Genomic DNA, 24,478 nt, shown 5'->3' with positions numbered 1-24,478 from the left:
GCGTTCTAACACAGTCTAGGCTGACAAATACAAGCATGACTCTATTCACATCTGCTGACTCACAGGGAATGAGGGGAAGCAAGGGGAGGCTCCTAAAATGAAAAGAGAAATTGGGATAGTGATTAAATAACAGGAAGTGGGATGCTGAGCTGGGAAAGTGATTGAAAAGGTGAGGGGCAAAGGAAGAAAACTGAGATACTATTCCAAATGACTTCAACAGGGAATAAAATAATGTTGACTAAGCAGGAATATGAAAAGTGATATAGGAAGCTGGAAAGAATGAAGACCAAATGTTACCTTTTCATTTCCTGAGGGCAAGCCTTCCACTCCCAATCTATTAGCAGAGCACAAAATATGGTACAAAGGCAAAAGCAATCACTGGCTGGGGAGCCAGAGAATTAAGGTCCAAGGCCTCTTCTGATGCTACCTAACAGTGTAACAGTGTAACAGTGTGCAAAGTTGCCTTATGTATAAATGAAAAGTTCTAACTCCTTGACCTGGCACTTTCCACAACTGACTTTCTACAACCTGCTATCTCTCTACCTTTCCAACTCCATCTCACACTTCTGCCATGTAGCATTTAATAACACTGACATGGGTCATAAGATGATGGATTCAAAGTTGGAAGGGTCCCTGGAGATTTGCTCATTTAATAGACGAAGAAATTGAAACCCACATGGTGATGTAACATTTATTCACATTTACATTCAAATATGGCATTTGCTGATCCTGCTCAGGACCTAGATTTTCAATTGTCTTTCTGGTACTGGGTTTACACAAGGGCCAGTTCATCACCTGGTCCCCTATATAAGAAAAGTGATAAGCATCAGGCAGAAATTAGGCTTAGACCAACATACCATACTATATCATATTCCATAATACATTCAAAATGAATACATGGCATTAATATTAAAGATTGTACTGTAAAAAATTTAGAAGAGAAGCAGATCATATATCTCTCACAGTTATGGGCAAAAGATATATTCTTAACCAAACAAGAGATAGAAGCAATTATAAAAGATAAAATAGATAACTTTGATTACATGAAAAGAAAAACTTCTGCAGGAACAAAATTAATGAACCTAGAATAAGAAGGGAAATGATCAAATGGGGGAAAATTGCATTCAATTTCTCTGATAAGAGTCTTGTATCCAACATACCTAACAAGCAATTAAAAAACACATATGACTAATAGTCATTCTCCAGATGATAAGTGGTTAAAGGATATGAACAATTCTCAAAAGAAGAATTGAAAAGTATTAACCACATGAAAGAATGCTCTAAATCACTAGTGAGATAAATCAAAGTCAAAATAATCTCACATCCTGGCTACTGGCAAAGATGATAAAAAGAATGACAAGAGTAAATGTTGAAGGGGTTGTTAAATGACAGGCACACTAATATATTGGTGGGAAAATTGTGAAGTGACCCAACCATTTTGGAAAACAATTTGAAATTATGCAAATTAAGGGACTGAAAGTTTCATATTCTTTGAACCAAAGACTCCATGAACTGGGCATGTACTCAAAGGAAGCCATCAGTAAAAAACAGTACCCATATGCTCCCAATTTTTGTCACAGATCTTTTTGTAATAGCAGAAAATTGGGGGGTGGCTAGGTAGCACAGTGAATAGAGCACTGGCCCTGGAGTAAAGAGGACCTGAGTTCAAATCCGTCCTCAGACACTTAACACACACACAAAAAAACTAGCTGTGTGACCTTGGGCAAGACACTTAACCCCAATTGCCCTCCAAATAAAGCAAAAAAAAAAAAAAAGGAAAATTGGAGGGGGGAAAAGGAGATACCTGTTGATTGGTGAATAGCTAAACAAATTGTGGTACATGAATGCACTGGAATACTACTGTGCTGTAAGAAATAATTAAGTGTGATAAATACAGAGAAATATGGAAAGGTCTACATGAGGCAGAGTGAAGTAATTGGAACCAAGAAGAAAGTGTACATGATGACTACAATGATGTAGAAGGAAAGAACAACCACAAAAAAACAAAGTAAATATATGAAAATGATAAAGATTAACAACAGTAAACAGCTTAGCTATTATCAGCAATGCAATGATCCAAGACAATTCCAAAGGACTCATGATGAAAAATGCAATCCACCGCCAGAGAAATATGCGGGAGTTTGAATGCAGATAGAAGCATAATTTTCCACTTTACTTTTTTCATGGTTTTTTTTTGGAGGGGGTGTCTGTATTTTCTTTCACAACATGACTGAAATGGGAATGTTTTGCAAGATTACACATGTATAACCTGCATCAAATTGTTTACCATCTCAGAAGGGGGGGGGGGGCTAGGAATGAAAGAGAGTCTGCAACTCAAAATTTAAAAAAGTGAATATCAAAAATTGCTTTTACGTACAATTGGAAAAAATAAAACATCATTCAAAAAAAACCTAAAATATCAAACACAATTCAAATGAAGATATGAGAAGTCACTCTCAATACCATCCTTCATGGAGACGGGAAGTCCACAGGTGTTAAATATCGAACATGTTTTCAGGTTTTTTCAATTTTCAATCAATTGTGCAGATTTTTTTTCCTCTTTAAAAAGTACTACTTGTTATGTGGGATGGATCTCTAAGAAGGAAAGGAGGAGGGACACTGGGGATGATTATGATGATGAAAAAAAAAAGATATCAATAGAAGCATTTTTTAAAAAGGAAAAGAAAAGCAGTAAGCATTTGTGGAACCACTAATGGCCACAGAGCAGAGTTTCTCTCTATGCAAAAATATTTCTGACACAACTAGCCATGTGACCTTGGGCAAGTCACTTAACCCCAATCGCCCTCCAAAATGCAAAAATAAAAATTAAAAAAATATATTTCTGGCATGTATGGAGATCAAAGCCTACGTTCTCATCAGAACCATGCTCTACCCAAATGAACTTAGCAATACAAACATATTTAAATTTAACTACAAGAAAGGCAACTCTTATAAGAAACAGGTAAGGAACTGATTTAGGATCAAATTTGCTCATGGTTACAGCTTTTTCTTTGACTTCCACAATGTGGAAATAACAGGGACCCAACTTCAGAGCTAATGAAAATTGATGGATGTTTCATCTCTTTGCTTGTTATTAACTCCAGAAGATTGCTTTGTCAGTTGAAAAGTAAACAGGAAGTAAAAACTACCCATTAATGCTCCTATTTTTCCTTCCACTGCTAGATGGAAGAAACACCCATTTTGATTTTTAATAAACAATCATTCTTATGTACAAGGGCTGCTCCGTGTCCTATCATCTTAAGGGAATAATTTAATTCCGAAGGGAGTGCACCAGCTGGAATCTTGCAACAAATAAAACCAATGTTTTATCTGCTTTCAAAAGAAAAAACAAAATGGAAATTAAACTTACAGAAAACATAAATTGTTACTTGAAGGCCCAATTTATTAAAACAACTGAATGTGAAATTATCAAGAAAATTACACATTGCGATTCTATGCCAACATGCTGGTGTGACTGTCATTTTTAGAGGGCTATTTTTTAAAACTGACAAGAACAGGAAACATTATTTGAAAATCTAAGAAATAATTTTTAAAAATCTATCCAAAATGGTTTTTCCCTTTGATAAAAATGCAAACGTAAATTAATTTGACTGTCTGGTGCATCCAAGAATTTATACATTCTAGCCATCTTAAGGTGGTGCCCTTTCCCCCCAATGTAGTAAGTTTTCAATTAGCTACACTAATGGAGGTAAAGGAAGGCTGCATAAAACCAAAAGGAAATGGAGGGTGGGAGGAAAAGTCAAAAGTCAATTTTATGAAAATGATCCAATTATAATAGCAAAGCCCACCAAAGATAAAAACTGAATGCTCTGATGCAATTCTTCCACAGGTAGGTCACCATTGATATATAACAGACAAAGTCAAGAGAGACTCAGGTTCAAATATTAACTGTCACTAGTTAGTGAAGCCCAGGCGAGTCACTGAACTTAACTGAGACTAAATTTCTTTGTCCATAAACTAGAGAAAATGTTTGCAATATTGACCTAACAGAGTTGCTGTGAAGACAGTGCTCTGTAAAATCTAAAAGTGTCATGTAAACGTGACTTAGTTTTAGTTACATTTTTACATGAGGGTGTACTTCCCTCTCCAGTTTCAGTTCCCATAAATGTACTGCCTTTCCCCCTTAGAATGTAAGCTTCTTGAGGGTAAAGAACTGTTTTATTGGCTCATATGTGTATTCCTAGCACTTAGCACAGTGCCTGGCACATGATAAATGCTTAATAAATGTTTGACCTAACTAGCTAACTAGATTTAATATTAGACAAATGCCTAACGTTGACATCAGTAGGATTTTGGACCTCTGCCCTAGTTATCCAAGTAGAATGCGCTGTCCTAAAAGATAGTGTGTCCCCCTCACTAGAGGTCTTAAGTATGGTCTAAAGGTTCTACAAAGGATTCTAGGTGTATTTGGCCTCTGGAGATAACTTCCAACTCTATGATCTGGTGACACATATACTCTTAGTTTACATATATGCAAAAGTTTTCTGAAAGGATCTAATTATTTCAACCCAACTTACCTTAATTGATCCTTAAAACTGATAACACTGAAGCAAGTCAGTCAATTGACTGGGGTTGATAGAGAGTCCTTCCACCTTTAAAAGAAGAAATGATAACAGCTTTACCATCTGTAATGAGGTCATCAACAGGTAGTATCGATGCTGAGCAGATAAACATAACTACATAACCAGGGGACTTTTCTAGGTTTTCCTTGGAATATTTCCAAGGGACACCTGGAATGATGGCAGTAAGTGTTTGTTGAAAAACTGAAATTCCATGGTATTCTCAGTAATGCCCCCATGGAATCAGAGTGAACTGTCCTATAAAATGATATATTTATTTATTTTTAAACCAAGTCATAATTTCATCAGTGTAGGGGGCCCATGTTAAAGAATTTCCTTTACCAATGCAGAAGAGCATCTGTTCTGCAACTTGGATTATTAGAAGCCTGGGACATGCAGAGGTTAAATGACTTGATCCCAGGTCACCTAGTAGACTCAAGCCAGAATCCAATGTACCATAGGTTTTAAGGAACTTGTAAAGATTTAGTTAATTGATCTTTTAGTTGGCTAACTTTTCTAGAAGAAGTGAGAGGAAAAAGAAATCCACAAGGATGCCAAGGAGGGGGGGTGGGTGGGGGAAGCATGGTACTCTTTTGTAATAAGATCTGCATTTCCCTGGTGCAGCCTCCTTCCACCTACCCACAACACGGAGAAGCTATGACTAAAAGATAGAGCTGCCTCTGAGACTTGGCTGGCCAAGGAGATTGATCCAGCTTCCCTGACAAAGCTTCCTGCTCATCTAAGGAAATAAGAAGTCCTAGGCATGTGGCATCTAGGCCATTCAGACTTCACAGATTTTGAAACCCACGGGAAAGGGGAGGGTAAGAACAAGCATTTATTAATCACATACTATGTGCCAGACACTGTGCTTAACACTTTACATTTTGTGCTTTACAAATATTTTATTTGACTCTTACATCAATGTGGTGAGTAGGTGCTATTGTTATCTACATTTTACAGTTGAGGAAACTGAGGCAGACAGTGGGTGACTTGCCCTGGGTCTCAGAGCTACTGTCATGGGAGTAATGTTAACCTGACATGCTGACCAGATGAGCTTCCATATGAAGATGAGGGGTGGGGGTGGGGAAGTGGAGAGATCTAGAGAAGCCAAGTGTCACTGTATCTTTGCTGCATATTCCTGCTATGTCAGGGGAAAGTAAACTTTGTGTTAAGTATTCAATGACTCGAGTTGTACATTTCACCCCAGCACTGAACCTGAACTAAGAAGACGTTGTTGTGGGGTGGCTAAGTGGTGCAGTGAATAAAGCACCAGCCCTGGAGTCAGGAGGACCTGAGTTCAAATCCGACCTCAGACACTTAACACTTACTAGCCGTATGACCTTGGGCAAGTCACTTAACCCCAACTGCCCTGCCTTCCCCCGTCCAAAAAGCAAAAAAAAAAAAGAAAAAGAAAGAAGACTCTGTTGTTAGAGACATGCTTCTGATATCTTTGAAGTAAATGTTAATATACATTATGCATAAGCCCTGTCCCAAGCCCATGGATACAGGACACAATGAGTCTTATTGGTAGAGATGAAGAGAGCTCACACTTTTGTGAGGCTCCTTCAAGTTCTCCTTGGCCCGAGATTCATCAAGTTTGGGTCTTCAAGGAATTGAGCTGCTTCTGGTGCTCCTCACTTTCAGCTCTAAGGGAGGTGGAAGAGGCCAACTCCACTTCAGACTGCTGAAAATAAAAGACTCCAGCAAGACATGAGCTCAATACTCTAGAAACTGCTGGGAGTTTCCACTTGTGGGAGATCCAGGACATTTTCTCTTGGCTGAATTGAGTTCCTCACTCCCAATGGGAGAACTTGCTTCACTCTATACTGTCATATTGTTTATGTATGTATATATGTGTGTATTTTCTCTAATTTCTTGTGCAATGATTTGGATAAATGGGTTCCTTTGCTATTTCTCCTTATACATGGAGATTTACTACACATATGGGGCCCATTCACCCATTCTCTCTTACTACATGTGTGACAAACAATGTTATATCCTTCAGTAAATGTTTTCACATAAGAATATATAATAGAAATTCTATACTAGAAAGCTAGTAGAAGTAGAAATAAAATACAGGTTAGACAATGATTAAGTGCCTAGGAGAAGTCCACTATAAAACTGTAATAGATATGAGAAGAGAGAGACCACTTATGGCAGAGAGGAATCAGGAAAGCTTTCTGGAGGAGGAGACATCAGAATTAGGCCTTGAATAATTAAAGTGGAGATTTCAATAGGAAGAAATGAGATGGGACAGAGTGGAGTCCATTCCTGGCAATGTTGAACATCATACACTGTAAACTATCCTTTGTTTTCTAGGTCATGAATATACAATTACTATCTGCCCATTTACTCCTTTTCACCTACTCAATTCTTCTACTTGAAAATAAAGAAGAGTCTGCTTGGCATATAGAAAGATCTGGAGAACTAACTGTCTGGCCAAGCAGCCAGATGTAGTGCAAGGCTCGGGAACTGGAGTTAAAACCTCAAGCTTCTGAGCTTCAGTTTGGTTGCTTTCTCAGTGACCTCAGTCAAGCCATAGCATGTCACAGAACACTAGAACTGGAATGGGCCTTAGTCATTACCTAACCTAACATCTTCATTTTGCAGAAGAGAAAACTAAGATACAATGAAGTTATTTGAAGGACACGTGGCTAATGAGTAACAGAACTGAGACTAGAAAAAAGCAGGTTTCCAAATCCAGTGCATTGCACCTGACCTCAAGACCAAACAATAGCCCAAGTCTTCCCTTTTATCAAGCAGACTCCTACCTTCCTCTTCATTTTTAGGTAGCAGAAGCTACCCAGCAAATAAGTGAGTAAATAAATAAATGAAGTAGCTAATTTATATAGTGCTCACTATATGCCAGGCACTGTGCTAAACACTTTACAATTTTCTCATTTGATCCTCACAACAATCCTGGGAGGTGGATGATATTATAACCCCCATTTTACAGATGAGGCAAATAGAGGTTATGTTACTTGCCAAGGGCCACCCAGCTAGTAAGTGTCTTAATTGAATTCAAGTCTTCCTGACTCCTGGCCTGGTACTCTGGCCAGTGTACCACCCAGCTGAGGAAATGTAGAGACAGTAACTAAAGTCTTAGATTATTAAAAATATAACAACAATAACAAAACAAACACCTGTCCCCACCTGATTCCTCACCCTCAGAATGAGAAGGCTGGACTGGATGACTACCGTTCTGTTATCTTATTATCCCAATAGAATATAAACTCCTTGAAGACAGGGACTGTTTCCTTTGTGCTTCAGTATCTCTAGAGACCAAACTTTGTTGAATTTAATTAAACCCTTTGGAAATTGGAAAGACTTCTTTGAACTGATGCAGAGTAAAGTGAACAGACCTAGAAGAATAATTTATACAATAATAACACTAAAGAAAAACAATAACGAGGCCAAGATGGTGGAGTAGAGAAAGCACTTAACTGAACTCTCCCAACATTCTCCTCCAAAAAACTTTGTTAATGTCCCAAACTGAATTCTGGAGCGACAGAGCCAATAAAGGTCGGAATGAAACCGTCTTCCAGCATAAGACAACTTAAGTAGTTGGAAAGAAAAATCTATAACCAGGAGGTGGAGGCTGACCCAAAGCCTCCTGATGAAATACCAATGGTGGGACCAGCTGGTGGTGACAGAAGCAGTAGAGGCTTTTCAAAGGAGACCTCTCAAGTGGTCAGAAAAAGATTACAGGGGACAGCTGTGCAAGCACTGGGTGCACAGCAAGTTGCTGTTTGGCAAATCTACTGCCTTTACCCACTTCTGGATCAAGAATAGTAAGAGAAATATTGTAAAAATGATCAACTGTGAGAGACTTTGCTACTCTGATCAAGACAATGAATAATCCATGACAATTCCAAAGACCCATGATGAAAAATACTATCTACCTCCAGAGAGAACACTGATGAATATGAATGAAGATTTAAGCATATTTTTTAAACTTTATTTTTATTGTTTTATTTTGTGTTTTCTTTTGCAACATAGACATTATGTTTTGTATGACTTCACATATATAATCACTTTCAAACTCTTTGCCTTCTTGGGGGGAGGAACTAGAGGGAGGGAGAGAATTTGGAACTCAAAATTTTTCAAAATGATTGTTAAGGTTTATTTACATGTAATGGGGAAATATGTAACAAAATAGGAAGGAGGGAGGGGAGGGGAGGGAAGTGAACTTGGAAAAAAGCTTTTAGAATCCTTGGTAGCTAATCAGGGACCCCAGATCAAAACCAACTTTCCACTTAGTCTCACAGAATTTAAAGATAAACAAACTCTTCCCTTATCCACTCCCCTTATCAGTCACTTGGGTAAAAATGAAGGTCAACACTTCCAAGAGTATTTGCATTTTTAAACCTAACCTAACAGTAGAATGATATGCTTGGAAAAGGAATTCCAGGAATGACATCACACCTATACCTAAGGACAGACAGACCAGCCCAAGCAATAAAGCAGGTTTATTTATTTCTTTTGCCCAACCAGAGGGGGACAGGAGGTACAAAAGGACAGTTTGCAGGTATTACCCTATTCTCTCCCAGACCAAGAACCCCATATTGGGAGTTGGAAAAGACCATACAGGTTATTGAATCCAACCCTCTTTTATAGATGACAAAACAGACCTAGAGAGATTAAATGACTAATTGAAAGTAGCCCAGGTTGGAAATAGCAGAGGAATAGCCAGAAGAAAGGACAGCAGCAACAGCTCTTTTGGACAACACGAGAATATCCCTTTCTCATTGCCAGCTCCCCAACAGGTAGGCAGGCAACAAGCATTTATTAAGTATTTACCAGGTTTCAGGAGTTATGCTAAAACTGGGGATAAAAATGCAAAAGACAATTCCTGACCTCAAAGAGCTTAAATTTGTTGGTAGTTTTATTTGCTTAAAATACTAAACTCTGGGAAGCTCACCCTTGATAGTTGCTCAAGGAAGATATTGCCATCCATCCACTCAAACTTAACAAGAAAAAAAAAAATACTGAGAACCAGAGAATGATGGGAATAGACTTGATGGTACCTACTACTGTTGGTTAATCTTAATGTAAAAGGGTTAAAAATAAAATTCATCTTAAGTCATTACCCTGAAAAGGGCACTTTCCAATTCTACAAAAATTACACTGATTTAGAAGCAAAGACTAAGTTTACATATTAAAGTACAGTCTACACATTTGAGTATCAATGAATTATTCTGAAAGGTACTATAAAAACTGATAAAACACTGACTTCATACATAATACCTAAAATTATAGTACTATTAAATATCATTTCCATCTTTCTCCTGTTACAATAATGGGTACACATTATGTTTTCAAGACTATATAATTAACATCAAGTAGAATATCTGTATAAATTAAACTAAGGAAGAAGAAAAGAAAAACCCCAATTGGAAAACTATTACTGTTTCATTCTCTTTAAGTATGTTGGCAAGAGTACTTACAGATCACACTGATTCCTACTGTGCAATTGTACCTGCCTATCTATCTATGTATATACATGTATACCTATATACATGTATATATACATATATATATACTGAAGCAGACTTGTATTACATTAGATACCATGTATATATATCAATGTTGCATGTCAAAATGCATGCATATGCATTTGATAGTGCATAATATATACATGTATATATCTACCTACATAAATACATAAAAATTATGTGACACATATACATATTTATATATCTACCTGTATGTATATGTACATACATACATATATATATATATACACATATACAGAGTATTCCAAAAGTCTTAGTGAAGCTTTAAAACTTATATTAGAAAAAAACAAAAACCTTTGAAACTGAACTAAGACTTTTGGGATACCATGTGTGTCTCTGTGTATGTGTGTGCCTATGTATGACATGTATGTACATGCATATGTACAGAAATGCCTATCTTTTTAAAAACCCCACCAAAATTCTTCTGATGATATATATGGATAGGAATATATATATTACAGACAGATATATCTATATAGATATGCATAGGGAGAGAAAAAGAGAAAGAAGCAGAGAGAAAAAGAGAACATAATAATTATGTTTCAAAAGAACTGGTTTCTTTTGTAATCCTATTATGTGCTTTTAAAAACATTATTCTGAGAAGAGGTCCATAGGTTGTATCATATTGCCAGGTGTCCATGACACAAAAAAAGGTTAAGAAACTCTGTCCCAAAAAGTCAAATGAAATATTTCTAGGAGGCATTCCCAATCTGATAGACATTAAGAATTTTATAAATCCAAGTATAATGATTATCACGGAAATAGAGTAATTGTAGTAATATACATATGCACGGCCCAGATGACTAACATTATCTTCTCAAGAGGACTCAGCAGTCAGTATAACAAGTACATTTACATTCACATTTTTATATATAATCTATATAAATGTTTACATAGTGCTATGATTTGCAAAGCACTTTATAAATGTTTTCCTTTATCCGCATGACAACCCTAAAAGGTAGGTGATAATATTATCCTCACCTTACAGAGAAGGAAACTGAGACAGAAAGAGTCTGCACTGGGTCACAAAGTCAGTAAATATCTGAGGCTGGATTTGAACTTTAGTCTTCTTGACTGCAGGTCCAGAGCTCTCTCCACTGCAACTTCTAGCTGTATTCCTAAGTATAAGAAGCCATAAGATGATGAGATCAAACCGGACTGAGCAAGATTGGGCACCAAGTTTGATTTGGGGTAGGGGGAATCTCTTACAGTAGAGGATCCTTCCCTGTTTTACTGTTCATTTCTCATCTTAAGTCAATTCAAATATCTCTCCTGTTTACTCTTTTAAAGAACACTCTCTTTTCTCTCCAGAAAAAGATGTCCATTCAAAATGTATCTGAGAGAGTCTATAATGAGTAAAAAAGCAGATCATATCCTGCTAATGTTCTTGATAGACAGTGCTGTTTTGGATAAATAGAAAACGGAAGAGAAAATATTTCCTAGGCCCCACCAATATGAAATCACTGAACCAAAACACAACTAGGATAAAGAAAGTCATTTCCATTTCTAAATTGAAATCAATTTATGGTCATGCCTAATTATTGAATGAAATTATTTACTTGTATTCAATCTTAGCAGAATATGGCTCCAAGTAGAACTACCTCTTTAAAATGAGAAGTCACATTCTGAGACATAACCTGGTGAATGTTTAACTGAAAATAGATAAGACAAGGTGAGCTAATACTATAATGTATGCTACTATCATAATGTAACCAAGAATGGAACAAGAAAATGTAGCTTCCTTGAGAACACGGACTGGTGGAGGTAGGAGGTTATTTTCATCTTTATCACAGTGTATTGTATATAGTAAGCTCTTAATAAATGGTTGTTCAATTGAATAGTAGTTGCTTAGATGGCTAAAATTTATCTCATTGGTGACTTAGAACCACCTGGGCAAGTAGGCCCAGCCTTGAAAAACACCTTCACCAGACCCTGCCATTCTCTCAAGCTATTGTCCTTTTGCTTTCTTTACAAACTCTAGAAGAATAAAAAAGTGAATGAAAATGCATGATCAATGAAAATATTTAGAAGCACACAGTATAAAAGGAATGAATCAGAGTTAAAGCAAAAAAAAAGGTTGTTGGTAAATTGGGGTGGGGAGAGGAAGAAATTGGCAGTGAGAAGTTTTCCAGGAAAGTTCATATATGTTTGGCAAATGGGGAGAAAATTCAAGTTTTAGAGATATATTTAACAGTGTAATATACAGAAATTCAATATAGTGCTCTTTCAGGAATATAAACAGAAAAAATAAGAAAGTACACTCCCCTCTAGCAAAGCAAACAAGAATTTAATAAAAAAAAAGAGGATGTCATATTTATTAATTATATTGACTACAATGACTCCCCCATAAAAGAGATAATGCTTGATTTTTAAAAAGTTTTCCAAAAATGTTGTCTACACAGCTAATAACAGGTAATGTAAAATACTATAGACAGACTGAAAGAATAGGCTTCAGTGAACATGCTTCTGGTAGCTGGAGAAACTGCACTGATGAACTCAAAATTGTAAGGCATAAAATAGGAAAGCATTTGCAGATAAACAGAGTCTAAAATATAAGGATGATGGGCACCTAACAAGGATTTGTAAGAATGTATTGGAGCCTGAAGTCCTGCAAATCTAATAAAAAAGACTTCAAACTGAGAAGGAAGGGGGAAGGAGAAAATGGCTTATGTATTAAGCTGTATACATCCTCTAAGTCTCTATGCCACAGAAGACTGATAAAGATGTCCAGACAGATGAGAAGAACCCATAGCCTCAGAGTCTTATACCCCAATGCACAAAGAATGTATAATGAGAAAAGGAAGCTAACAGAGAAGCTAATGCAGGAAGGCAAATTTCACTAAGTAGTATCACTTGAAACCTGATAGGATGAAATTCATGACTGGAACGTGCTTAAGTAGAACTTATTTAAAAGAAACATAATAGATAAAGGGAAAGAGATGACAGATATCATTATATAATACAAAGATATACTTGTGAGAATTTCAAGGAACTACAAGAGAAACTAGAGTGGAGTAAGGCTCTTGTCGTTGAAATAAACTATCAGATATTAGTACAGAAAGAGTACTAAACAAATGAGCAGTTTGGAAAATCACAAACATGGCAGAGGACTCCAATTATCCAGAAATATATTGGAGTTCTTTCTTCTCAAAACAGAACAGCTAATAATTTATTGAATTATCTTAATGTAATGGCATCCTTCAAAAGAGATATGGCAAGCAATGCAAGGCACTTTTGTTTTGGATGTAATTCTCCCCAGCAAGGAGTAGCTGATGGCTAGGGATATTATTAAAAGGAAAAAGATTTCTCCCTACAAAAGTATTCACAATTGCCCTTCTTGTGATAGAAAAGTACTAGAGACAATCTACATGGCCAGTGATTGAGAAATGACTGAATGATTTGTGGCATATTAATAATGTAATTATACTGTACCATAATAGTGACAAAAGCATAAAAAGAAATAGATATATAACAATGCAGAGTAATGAAAGCAGAACTAAAATAGTATATCCACTCAGAAGGAAGGACACAGAAAAAAAAATTGTTATTTTTATTATGAATTATTTGGAGCTTAAAGTTTTATTTTAAAGTTTGATTGTTATTTTCTGTGAAGGTTATTAAGTTTATGATATTTTTTTTTCGTAGTATACCTCTAAAAGACAAGGAACAAAATCTTAGATATAATTTGAATAAAGAAAGTATTTTTAGTATATTGAAGTTTCTAGAGGTTGGATTTCTAGGGGACAAACTTCAATTTTTAGGAATACCAAGGCCTAGCACATCATCATCAAACCTGAATTACTGCAGGCCTGTAGACAAAGAGCCCCATGCTAAGGTTCTCAACATTTGAACGAAATCAGTTAAATATTGCTATTCTAGCTGTTGTTAGATCTGTGGAATGTTGAATCTGTAGTTTTAGGGCAAGAGTTCATGAGACACCTGCATATCTTTGGATAGATTTCAGGGAGTCCACAAACTTGGATGGGGGAAAAAATTGTAGTTTTAGTTGCATTAACCACTAACTGAAACTTCACATTTCCTTCAATTATTTAAAATCATTAGTCTGAAACAAGGTCCATAGGCTTCACTGATTTGCCAGGGGTTCCATGACATATAAAACAGTTAAGAACCCTTGAATTAGGAATTTCCAAGGGAGGACAGAATTTCCTGGTTTAATAAGTTGGTGTAAATATGTATATGCCAGCTAAGATTCTATACTTAATTTCATAGTGACAAAACAGAGGCAGGCATATGGATCATTCACTAGAGGACAGTTACCTCATTACCATTACGCAGTAATGCCCTCAGCTGGGCAGGTTTGGCTCTCAGTATTACAAAGACTCCTTCTTGCCTACTCTAGCTCATTGTTTTTCCAAACTGCTGAAAAAATGGTCACCTGTGTGACCAAAGGGGAAAAAAAGGTCATTTCTGTGTCATGTAATGGTTTTATTTAAACTGCTTCTCCCCTGCCCGCAAATGTGTGCCCATTTATCTAATGGAAGTGTCTCACACAGAGAATAATTAAGACAAGGAAAATTAGTCATATTTTAGCTAGCCTATCAAATTATGGGGGATAGGGAAGTTAGAAATTAAATAATGGGTTATTACCTAGAGCCTCTATGTCCGTAAACTGATTTTTGCTTCATACTTTCCAAAAACCTCCCGTAGTCCTTCTCCCCACTGCCTCCATTTATTTGACAAGAATCCCACTCCCTCTCCTACCTTCCCCACAAAACCTAAAAAACAAACAAACAAACAAAATCCTAAGACTCAACATTCTTTTCTGCTTTGGTTGCCTTTTACTAAGTACCCTGTTCCTCCTTATGTCTCTCTGATACATACTTCCTTCTGCTTTTTTCCTATAACTATTCTCCCACCTCCTTTTTTTTTTTATTTAACATTTTCAGCTTCCATAACACTCACTCCTCCCTACTACTCTTGTCCTATGCCCACGTTTACACTTTTGTTTATTATTTGGATTCCTAGGATTAATCCCTATATTGTGGTATATGCCCACTAAACCATTACAGCAAAGTGGCTTGAAATTGACAAAATGTTTTGCCCTCTCTATAGCCCTGAGAATGGCATTCCCGACTTCAGCTGTTAGGTTACACCTGGGATTTGGGTAATCCTTTGGGTATTTGATTAGAAGTGAGTTATGTTGCCCAGACAACAGTTCTAAATTGTCTTGGGATTCTGCACAAGATTTTTTTTCCCCTCAGCCTGATGTGAAGGTCACACTAGCAATGTGACAGTTAAAGGGGGGTTAGCCAAGGGATCAGGGAAACATCCATCATGAGAAGCTCAATAACATTTACATAATCACAAAACTCAGGCTCCAAAAGCCTTGGTGATCAAAAACAGATTTTTTTTTTTAAAGAAATGAAGTTCCTAGATTTGAAAATCAGGTGTGCACTTTAAACACATAGTGACTAGAATGCTGAAAAGTGCAACTCAGAGGTACCATAAGGTGTACAACATTTTAAAGAACCATTTTCTAAGTAATGATTTATGTAGACAGCAGCCCAGAGGCGATGAAATGAACAAAGGACCTCACATACAAGGTTATTCTCTGACCTTCTGTTTTATAATTTCTTTAGTCTGGAAATGTTAAATATAATTTTGCATCATTTTAATCTAACCTGCCGTTTTCACAATTTCCCCTTAAAAAGCCAGTCCTCCAGCCCATGCTTATTGGAATACCCACTTTGTACACATTACAAAGAAGAGACTATGCACACAGTATGGGTATCCTGTTAATGATTGTGATCTAGTGATGTATGGATTGGGGATTTTTGTGGATTTCAGTTCTATGGACAGACAAGGAAATCTAAGTACCAATAAAAGCTGGCCATGATTTTGAGCAGAGATTGAACAAATGAGGAAACCTCAAGGTGGTAGATCAGGCTTTGTATCCTCAGAACTCAGCACATGAGCCATTGATTTATGGCTAAATTTTGTGTAAACTATTAATGAAAGTGCTTAAAAGGGCTCATTCCCACCTCTTTCCCCCTCCCCCCATCATGCTTCATACTATGGAGCTGAACCTGTGGTTTATAAATTCATAGATCTTGAGCTGGAAGGATTGTCAGAGGGCATCTAATCCAACCACCTCATTTTACAGATAAGGAAAATGAGGCCCAGGTAGGTTAATGCCTTGTCCAAGTTCACAAAGGTAGTTAGCATAAGATTTGAACAGGATATGAACTCAGGTCCTGAGTTAGTGGAATAGAGAGAGCTAATGCTGTTTTCATTGTATCAAGTTGAGAGCAAGAAGGAAATGGTAAAGAAGAAAAAAGGTACAAATTTAGAGGATGTGTGTGACCTTTCAGATTCTGTTACATAGGCATGATACTTTTGCATCAGAATTTTGGCATTATTCCACTTCAGAAGCTTCAACGAATACTCCACAAGAAACAGATTCTAATGTTTATATATTCAAAAGAATATCTGATAGTATATATTGATACTCTCTCTCTACCCAGAAATCTATTATCCTTGTTTGCTTCAAAGAAGAAGTTAAGGTATGGTATAGAAACCCCTTTTGGGTTTTCACAGGTGAATGTATGGTAAGAAGCAAGATGCCTCCCAATTCCTCAATTAACTACTATTTCATGACCTACTTCTCCATCCCACCTCACCTACCGGCAGAGACAATCTTACAAAGGCCTACAAGGGTTTCATTTCTATGTTTGTTAGTTCTGGAGTTCTTTTATCTGAATATAATCTTTTATCATTCTGCCTTGAGTATCCTAACTTTGTTCTTTTTCTTGCTATCCATCCCTCAGTTTTTTCCCAGGTCATCAACCCTACACTATCCTGGCCTCTCCCCCATCTTGACTTGAGGGTCTCTACACTGTCCTCTCTCAAGTCCCTTGGCCCCTTATTCGATTGCTAGTCTTGTCCTGTCTCAACCTTGGATTACTTCCATAATCCTTCATCTTCACTCTTATCCATGTGATGCTGAACAAAGCTAGAGAAAAATCATGAAATTATGCTGACTGGGTCCACTACAAAATTATGTTTTATAATGTCAACTAGGCCTTTACTGCACAAAGGCAATCCTTTTATACATCCCTAACAGGGCAACCAGCTTACATAGAGGAAAGAGCAACTGAGGCTGGAGTCAAGGAGACTCATCTTCCTGAGTTCAAATCTCGCCTCAAGACACTTACTAGCTGTATACATGACACTGAAAAAGTCACTTAACCCTCTTTGCCTCAGTTTCCTAATCAGCGAAATAAGCTAAGGAAAAAAAGTGGCAAACCACTCCAGTATCTTTGACAAGAAAAATCCAAATGGAATCACGAAAAGTTGTATACAATTAAACAACTGATTCACCATCTCATTTACCATAGTGGCTATTCCAAACTTTTTAATCCTTCCTTAAGCCTCCCATGGTTCCTCTTCCCCCCAAATCTCTCAGATGAAAACCTTGCTTCACAATCCACTGAAAAAATGTAGGCCATTTACCTAAAGCTCCCTCTTCTCTCCTCATCCTCACTCATGTGATTTCTGCTACTTCCTTCACCTTCGTTTCACTTGAAAAGGTGGCCTTTTGCCTTTCTAAGGAAAATGTTTCTACATGAACAAGTAACCCTATTCCATCCCATCTTCTCCAGCAAATTGTATCCCCTCTGTCCCTATATGCTGGTTGTTTCCCTGCTGCCCACAAACTCATGTTACTCCCATTCTCAAAATCCCTCACTTGATATACCACCCTTGTTAACTATTATCCTATCTCTCTCCTTCTTTGCATGGCTAATGGACTGAGGATTTTCACTAGTGTTCCACAGGTCTAGAACTCTTTCTTTTCTTATCTCTAGCTCTTGGACTCCTGTGGTTTCCTTCAAGTCTCAGCTAAAATCTTACCCTTTGTAAGAAGTCTTTCCCAGTCCTCCTCAGTCTTAAGGGCTTCCCCTGAGGGTATCTCCAATTTATCTTGTACATATCTTGTCCGTACATAGCTGTTTGCATATTTTCTCCCCCACTAGACTGTGAGCTCCTCTCAAAAACAGACTTGTTTTTTGCCTTTCTTTTATCCCTGAAGCCTACCAGTGTCTGGAACATAGCAGGAACTTGATAAATGGTTGCAAGTTAAGTTACCAAGAACACATAATGGAATTGGGCTGAAGCTATTAGGTACAAATTATCTGCATCTTTCTTCTTACCATACATTCACCTGTGAAAACTCAAAAGGGGTTTCTATACCATACCTTAACTTCTACTTTGAAGCAAACAGGGGTAATAGACTTGTCCAGAGTTAAGCTTCCAGTGAATATCTGAGACTGGATTTGAACTCAGGTCCTCCAGACTCCAGGGCTAGTGCTCTATCCACTAAACCATTTAGCTGCCCCTATACCTTAACCTCTTACATCCTATATAAATAACTTCTAAGTAGTAAGGAAGCATATTAAAGGATCTTGTTCTGGTAAGAACCTTGAAGGACCATTTATTCCAATTCTTTTATTTTGCATACAAGGCAACAGAAGCCAAATTTAACTCAATTCAACAGGCATTGTGCAAGAAGCTGAGGATACAAAGAAAAAAAGAAATAGTTCCTGCCCTCAAGGAGTTTCCATTCCTCATGGTAAAACATACATTTATATGTGTCTGTCAATAAATATTTATTAAGGGGCAACTAGGTGGTGCAGTGAATAGAGCACCGGCCCTGGAGTCAGGAGGACCTGAGTTCAAATCCAGCCTCAGACACTTAACACACACAAAAAAACTAGCCGTGTGACCTTGGGCAAGTCACTTAACCCCAAGTGCCCTACCTTCACCCCTCCAAAAAGCAAAATGAATGAATGAATGAATGTTTAATAAGTGCCTATAGCGCACCAGGCACTGTGCTAAGTGCTAAGGGATGGAAAAAAAAGGGCAAAAGATAACTCAAGGAGTTCACGATCTAATGGAGCAAACAGGTAAACAAATATGTAGCAAACAAGCTAATGTAGAATAAATAGAAAATAATTAATAGAGGGAAGGATATGCAAATATGTAAATATAAAACTGTTATTGCAAATTAAAGTTATTCAGTCAGGTCAGATCCCAGCAGTTGTGTCCTGGAGTCAATTATTAATACCTCAGAAATTGGCAAACACAACAAATCAGAGCTTGATTTGTTTTGTTGATTGTCTAGACTTAAGAAGGCAGTGGAGAAAATGCTAACGACACAAATTTAACTTAAAACATTATTTTTTTATCGGTAGAGCCAGTTAAACATTAAACATGACTATTCTTAGAGCTGAGGATACAAAGGAAAGCAAAAACACGGTTCCTGAGAACAAGGAACACATTCTGATAGGGGGGCCAACACGTCAATAACCACATAGGTGCTGGACACACCCAGAGCAGACGGGAAGTAACCTCAGTGGGGAGGCGTTAGCAGATGAGATCAGGAAATGCTTCTGCTCTTCTCTAGCCTGATTTCAGGTTATCCCCAGCCCTCTGGGGCACACACTAGATCAACCACATGCAGTCTATGTGCATATTCAATTCATAAACCTCTGGCAAGCTCCTATGATGGACAAAACACAACAGCGGGCACTCCTTGGGACATTGTAAGGGGAAGGATTCCACTGGGCATCTCAGAAAAAAAAGTTGCCTTCAGACGGTGCTCCAAACCTCCACCCCCATACCCAGTCAAAACCAAGATCCTCAGAATAGTCTGATTTTTCATGTTTGAATCCCATGGTCCTGAGGAATAGGAGAAGGTCTTGGCTTTACTGATCAAAAATAATATTGCTCCCTTAAGACCTTCCTATGAGAACAGCCACTATAAAAACTATAAAATATCCGAGTCCTACACAAGTCAAAGCACATTAAAGATAACAGGCTATCTTATTGTAAACTAATGTTTCAAAATGCTCCCCACCCACTATGTTTATCACTGGAATCTTGGAAAAAATTTATCTCTGTCTTATTGAAATAGTATTAAGTCTTGCTGTCATTGAAAAAGAAAAGCTGAAACAAAGGAATCCAAGTGGATCAAAAGTGAGTCTTTGACCACAGCATGTGCTAGTAATGGATATACTAATTATTAATTAAGAATGGTTTGTCAAGATACTTAAGATCCTCTGAGCTAAACCTTCAGCATTCCCTTTCCCTCAGGCACTAAGTAGTTTTATATACCCCCCAAAGAAACAAAATTTAATTTATCTAACAAGTTCTATTACTGAGACTTTCAATTCTGACTGACCTTTTACTTGCCCCCTCCAAACAGGATAAATTATTGATATTCTGTTGATTCTAAAAACCCTAAAGGCAACAATAAAGGAATAAATCCAAAGGAAGGTAGGGAGAAAAGAAAGGAAAGAGACAAAGAGGGAAGAGAGAGAAAGAAAAGCAGGGACAGAGAAATTATAAAAAGAGAATAAAAAAAGGGATAAGAAGGAAGAACTCTGAAGTTAAAAAAAATGAAGGAGTAAGAAAAGGAGAAAGATGGGAAAAGGAGAAAACCTAGGGAAAAAAAAGAATGAATAAAGAGAAATACTGAAATAGGTAAGTTAACCAAGAGGACCTCAAAAAAGTGAAATTAGAGCTAAGAGACAAAAGATGAGTCAGGAGGACAGACGTGAAGATATTTAAATAGGATGCTATGTGATTCAATAAAGCTATGAAACTCATGGAGTTGTCAGGAACCTTGGAGAGCATCTCATCCACCCTTAGGGAAGCCTTAATCCTCTCTACATCACCCTAAGAAATGGCCATCCTGCTACTGCTGACACACCATCAGTGATGAGGAGCATAGACAAGCACATGGCAGCCCCATTCTCTTTTTAAAAAACCACAACTATCAAGAAGCTTTCCTCTGGTTAGGCAGAGATCTATCTCTAAATTTCCCACCCACTGGTCTTAGTTCTGTCCTCAAGAGTCAAACAGGATCTATCTCTCTTCCTTGTGAGACAGCATTTTGACTACTGGAAGAAAGCTATTATGCACTACCATTTCCCCTAAATCATCTCTCCTACCGTACAAGCTAAATACCCCCATTCTCTTTATTTCCCCTAAGACATGGTTTCCAGTTACCACCTCCCCACCCGAGTCATCTTTTATATTATATGCATTACACATTATATATAGCATATATTATGATACAGTATATTAATATATTGTGTTATATATCGTATATACCATATATATACATATATATAGTACATTATTATTTTATTTTGAGCTGTCCCTCTTGGAACGTGATGCTCAGAAATAAATATTCCAGATAAGATCTAGCCAGGCAAAGACTACAGTGGGACCATCATAACTTCCCTTGTACTAAACTCTAGATTTCTATTAATGTAGCTCAAGACCATATTAGCATTTTAGCCCCATTTATCACATTCACTGCATTCAGCTTGTAACCAGCTGAAACTCCTAAATCTTTTCCATATGGCTGTTAAACAGTAATGACTTGCCTATCCTGTACTTTCGTGGCTTTTTTGAACTTTTGCATTTTATCCCTGCTAAATTAAAATGTTAAGACCATACATATCATCAAGCCTTCAACCCCTCCCCCCTCCTTTTTTTATTTTAAACTTTCAGAGCAGTAAGGAGAACTTTTCTTTCCATGCTAGGTCTATCTCTTGCTCATCCTTGCAGTCTTTTATTGTGTCTAACTGAGGGAATCTTAATATATTGGGGGGGAATCATGGACCCCTTTGGCACTCTGCTGAAATCTATGGATCCCTCATCAGAATAATGCTTTTAAATGTTTGAAATAAAATATAGAGGATTACAAGGAAACCAATTAAACTGAAAGGGGAAAAAAATAAGTTCATGAACTCCAGGTTAAGAACACCTAAACTCTAGCTGGTTTCTTTTAAATCTTTCAGGTAGGAAGAGCATACAACTTTGACCCTATCCATCGCTTAAGTCTCCTTTTTTGAAAGGTTAGGGAACCTCTTTCCGCAGCTACAGCATGCCTCAATATGCTATATGGGTCATAGTTAAAGATTGCTTAGACCCCTTTGAAAGTAAAGTATCTGGACTTCAGAAAGGGAAATGAATTTTGAGTTGCATTTCATATTACAGAATCAGACTCAGCAAATAAATTTTCACTTTCTGGGCAATTATGCAGTGGGAGGAAATCCCTCTTTTTAGGATTAGCTTTGGGAGAAGGAGGTAAATAGAAATCATGTGTGAAACTAAATAATGGATTTTTACTATGAACAGTAGGTGGCTTTAATCATAATATGCACCTCAGCATTACCTGTTGTGTATCATATCTATCAAATGTTTACATAGTTTATCAGTATCATCTTATTTGACTTGCCTTCTCGATTTCAAGATCATCTCTTAAAGGAAGAAATTTAATTAGATCATCTCCAAGTTCCCTTCCAGTCATAAAAGCCAATGATTCTAACATTCCTAATTGGCTAAAGGAAATAGAGCTTATTCTCACTCCAGAATCTCCCACAGAATTTAGTAATATACTACGAACATACAAGTTATTCAACTAATCTATTTATGAAGGACAAAGAAAATATCAATTAGATGGAAGCTTATTATTTGCATAATTAATTGCGAATGGATATAGATCACCAGTTCAGTTGATAAAAAGAGAATGAATGTGTTTCATCTAGTAACATGTTTCAGTATCTCTCCCTAGACCAGATTACAAATAATAACCTAAAAAAAAAACCTTTTTAAATATTCAAGCTCCTCTTACATTTCGTATCATAGAAAGCTTTGAGAATACTTTCAAAATTTTCAAGGGTTAGATAAAGAAGTTGCTATGAAATATTCGTGCCATTATTCTGGCTACTCCAAATTAACAAAGAATTAATACATTAGATTAGCTTGTTGAGAAATCTGTGGTAAAAACTTTATATAACCTAATGAAAGTCAATAATGATCTAATAATTATATACATATACATATGTATATATTAGGTAGATAGATACACACATATACAATATTGTATATAATACAGTAGATTAGAGGTTTCCATGAAGTGGGTACCCCTCTTTCAGTGATACCAACTGCAGTCCATCTGTGACTTCCAATTACTTTTATTTCCAACTCAGCTACCTAAAGTGGTTTAACAAAGTCTAGTAAATACCTTGAAAGGTAACCATTGTTTTCTCTTTCCTCTCTCTACTACCCATTCAACCTCACTCTCCTTTAATGACCTTTCTCTTTTGTGAGCACAGTGTTTTTATAGATCTTTTTCATAGCTGAGAGATGATGGTTGAGGAATAACAAAATACTTAAATGCTGTTCACACAGTGGCTCGCTTCCCTGGATTTTTTTGTCATGTTTAAAACAATCCTCTGTGATAACTGAGTTCAAAGTTTTGGTAGACGAATAGGATCATAAATTAATTTCAAGCTGAAAGAGACCTTGGAATTCATCTAGTCCAACCTCTTCATCTAATCCAACCTCTGGACCAACTGAAGCCCAGAGAGGTTTCGTGTCTTGGGTCACAAATTTAGTAAGTGGTAGAGTCTGTATTTACACCTAAGTCCTCTTACTCCAAAAGTCATGACCTTTTCCACTGTACTGGAATACCTTAGCAGAATAAGAGATAACCATCTTTATCAACACATTCACTATATCATTTACTTATATTCCTACAAATAGAGTCTTCAAACCAGCTGGTGACTCTTTAAATCAGAAGGCTGAATTAGCCCCATCTGAAATAAGGGACCGAGGGCAACCAGATGGCACAGTGGATAGAGAACTGTCCTAGAGACAGGAGGACCTGAGTTCAAATCTGCCCTCTGACACTTACTAGATGACTTGACCCCAGGCAAGTCATTTAACTCCCCAATTGCTTCACACATACACACACAAATTAAAGAAGGGAAAAGGTAAATTTAAAAAGTATAAATAGAGCCTAAACAAAGGTTTTAAGATAATGCTTTGCTGAGAGGCAGTATGGTACTGAGGAAAGAAAGTTGGCTCTGGAATCAAGGGATCTGGATTCAAAACCTAAGAACTTTCTAGTTCTGTGACCCTGGGCAAGTCACTTACTTTGGTTTCCTCAAGTGAGGAATATTGTAAGGCACTTAGTACAGTGGTGCCTAGCTTACTAAATTCATAGTTCCTTCCTGCATCAGTCTGAGAGGTCTCATTCCAGGACTGTATGGAAAACAGAGGAGAAAAAGCTGGACTATTTTCAAGCTTCTCCTGAAGTGATATTTTCATAATATTTTGCCATCGTCTGGTAATAGGTGTGTGGCCTACTTGCCCTATGATCTCTCTGAGCTGTTTTCCTCTAGAGTGGAAAAGATGATTCATGAAGAGATGGGCAGAACAATTTCTGATGATCTTCACCTGAAGGCTAGAGCAGACATCAAAAAGGAAGTTAAAAGGATGCTATATTTTTGGTAGCCTCTTCTGTCTTCATGTTTTACTTTCTTATTGCCATTAAGACACTCT

At 37.1% G+C, this 24,478-nt stretch overlaps 1 protein-coding gene across 1 annotated transcript in view; it reads right to left on the bottom strand.

Annotated features, from left to right (window-relative positions):
* The window catches only part of OSBPL6 (oxysterol binding protein like 6), a 276,138-nt gene that overhangs the window by 211,870 nt on the left and 39,790 nt on the right, over window positions 1–24,478 (bottom strand). The window contains exon 2 of the mRNA XM_069068487.1: window positions 4,539–4,613. The gene's annotated coding sequence lies outside the window, so the exon portion shown is untranslated. The remainder of the gene's footprint in view (window positions 1–4,538; window positions 4,614–24,478) is intronic.

This window comes from Petaurus breviceps, unplaced genomic scaffold, assembly GCF_028583685.1.
Source record: "Petaurus breviceps papuanus isolate PSGF00001 unplaced genomic scaffold, PetGlider_PUasm1.0 90763, whole genome shotgun sequence".
Lineage (NCBI taxonomy): Eukaryota > Metazoa > Chordata > Mammalia > Diprotodontia > Petauridae > Petaurus > Petaurus breviceps.
This window is presented reverse-complemented; position numbering and strand designations above follow the sequence as displayed.